The following is a 2967-nucleotide window of genomic DNA, read 5'->3' as shown; positions in this document are numbered from 1 at the left end:
TCCTGCCTCAGCATCCCGAGTAGCTGGGATTACAGGCACCTGCCACCATGCCTGGCTAACTTTTATATTTTCAGTACAGATGGGGTTTTGCCATGTTGGCCAGGCTGCTCTTGAACTCCTGAACCTCAGGTGATCCACCCACCTTGGCCTTCCAAAGTGCTGGGATTACAGGCATGAGCCACTGTGCCTGGCGAAATCTCATTTTGAATTGTAATCCTGAGATGTCAAGGGAGGGAAGTGACTGAATGATGGGGGTGGTTTCCCCCATGCTGTTCTTGTGATAATGAGTGAATTCTCACGAGATCTGATGGTTTTATAAATGGTAGTTTTTCTTGTGCTCTCATACAGTCTCTCTCTCCTACCACCGTGTAAGATGAGGCTGCTCCCCCTTCTGCCATGACTGTAAGTTTCCTGAGGCTTCCCAAGACATGTGGAATTTAAATCTCTTTTCTTTATAAATTATCCAGTCTTGGGCAATTCTTTATAGCAGTGTGAAAACGGACTGATACAGGGTGGCTGTTATTAACTACAGTTCCTGGGGGATAAAAGGTGAGAAGCTGTCAGGACTTTGGACTTCAGGTTTACCTTGCAGTATGTATGATGGGGATGGGTGGTTTTCACGGGCTGGAGAGCTGAGTGGGAACTGAGAAGTCTCCTTTCACTTCCTGGGACTTCATGGAGATCATTTCAATCTGATAAGTCTCCTGACCACCTTCTTACTCTTGCTTTATACAGAGAATATTATTTTGAAGAAGACTGGCTGGTGCGGTGGCTCACACCTGTAATCCCAGCACTTTGGGAGGCTGAAGCGGGTGGATCACTTGAGGTCAGGAGTCTGAGACCAGCCTGGCCAACATGGCAAAACCCCATCTCTGCTAAAAACACAAAAATTAGCTAGGTGTGGTGGCGCACACCTGTAATCCCATTTACTCTGGAGGCTGAAGCATGAGAATCGCTTGAACCCAGGAGGCTGACATTGCAGTGAGCCAAGATTGTGCCACTGCACTCCAGCCTGGGCAATAGAACGAGATTTTTTTTTTTTTTTTGGGGTGAAAGAACACACTTTATTGGGAAGCAGACTGCTGCACAGTGACCAACAGAAGAAGGCCACCCAATGGGCACTTACACATTGTACTCCAAAAGACACAGGATGTTTTGCAAATAAAAATCAATGGGAACAGGGATTCCTCTGGGCAACTCCCCCAGTCTCATCCCTTTCAGGGATTCATAAATCTCCCATCCATTTTCCTGATGGCAGCTGTGGTTCACTAGAGAGACAGCCCTTTAGGGGTGCCTTCCTGTTTCTTATAAAAAACATTTTCTTTAGATTTTTGAAATCTTCATTTGTTACTTTCATTCTAGTTCTCTTAAGGCCATGAGATCAGCTTCCGTGCAGATTGCCTTGATGTCAGCACCAGAGAGGTCATCTTTAGCCACGATCAAGTCGTCCAGGGTTACGTCATCGGCCAGCATCATCCTGCTGGGTGAATCTGAAAGATGCGCTTCTTAGTCTTTTCATCAGGCAGGGGGAACTCAATCTTCCTGCTAACGCGGCCTGGTCTGATAAGTGCTGGATCCAAAGTTTCCATTCGGTTTGTGGCCACGGTATCTTTCACATTTCCCCTAGAATCAAATCCATCCAACATGTTCAACAGTTCCAACATTGTTTGCTGAATTTCTCTCTCACCACCAGAATTTGTGTCATATCTTTCTGTCCCAATGGCGCCAGTTTCATCAATAAGCACAATGGATGGTTCATGTTCTTCAGGAACTTGAAGCAATTCCTGTACAAGTTTGGGCCCATCACCTAGGTACTTCTGAATAAGTTCAGAGTCAATCACTCTCAAGAAATGGCTGAGGTTTGGTTTGCTACTGCTTCGGCTAACAAGGTTTTACCCGTGCCAGGTGGACCATAGAGAATGACCCCCTTAGGAGGCTTTATACCCGTCTCTTCATGATATTCAGATGGGTGAAGGGAAGCTCCAGAGATTCCTTCATTTCTGGAATTTGATTGTCCAACCCCCCAGTATCGGCATAGGTCTCCTGGGGGACCTTTTCCACCTTCATCACTGTGACCAGGGGATGCGTGTCATCCATCAGCACCCCTCTCACAGCATGCACCTTGTGGTTGAGCAGGACTGAGCAGCCAGTTTCCAGCAGATCCTTATCTACAAATGAAAGAATGCTGACGTAGTGTTCTGAGCCCACAGATGTAGACACGATGGCATGATTGTCATTGATGATCTCTTCCAAGGTTCCTATTGACATCGGGGTTCCCCTCAGATCATCCACTTTTGATCTTTCCTCCTCTTGCTTTTCTTCTAATGGTTTCATTTATTCCTGATTTCTAATGAATTCTTCCTCCATGAGAAGATAGTCTTTAATTTTCTCTAACTTCAGTAATTTTAACCAGCACTGAGTGTGAGGTGTCACCAGTGGCAGTTTGCTGGCAACATCTGGTCCCTTTGTTTTCTTCTTCTTTTTCCCCACTCTGGTTGGTACAGGGTGTTGATATTTCTTTTTCTTGTCCTTGTCATCCTTCTTGCCACCTCCAGGACGGTGACCACCACTCTGACTTTGACCCATCTTGCCTTGGCCACTTGAACTCAAGACTCTTAAAAAAAAAAAAAAGAAAGAAATCCAATTATTCTACAAAGACTGATTAAGCCCAGAATCACTGATTACTGTGATTAAACTTGAGACCCTTCAAAGGTGAGGTTTAACTTTCTTTGGTGTGGAAGAAATGTTTCAAGTAATTGAGTTTCAGAACCTGTCATTGCTAAACCCCTGTGAGGGGGCTTCGATTTTGAACCTTTTAAAAACTATTTTCAGAGGGCCATCTTTTTTGGTGTATTCTTGCTAGTGAGAGAGGGACAGTCTCCAGGAAGCTCAGAATCTCTCAGTTGTCCAAACAACCTAGCAAAGCTTCCGACAGTGGATTCAGAGTGAAATGGTTCTGTCACAGGA

The 2967-nt window shown here is 45.2% G+C and overlaps 1 pseudogene; it reads right to left on the bottom strand.

Moving 5' to 3' along the window:
- Positions 1-1268: 1268 nt before the first annotated feature.
- LOC105542903 lies at positions 1269-2586 on the bottom strand (annotated as a pseudogene).
- Between the last annotated feature and the right edge of the window lie 381 nt (positions 2587-2967).

This window comes from Mandrillus leucophaeus, unplaced genomic scaffold (assembly GCF_000951045.1).
Source record: "Mandrillus leucophaeus isolate KB7577 unplaced genomic scaffold, Mleu.le_1.0 Scaffold27, whole genome shotgun sequence".
Lineage (NCBI taxonomy): Eukaryota > Metazoa > Chordata > Mammalia > Primates > Cercopithecidae > Mandrillus > Mandrillus leucophaeus.
Note: the sequence above shows the minus strand (reverse complement) of the source record. Positions and strands in the feature narration are given on the sequence as shown.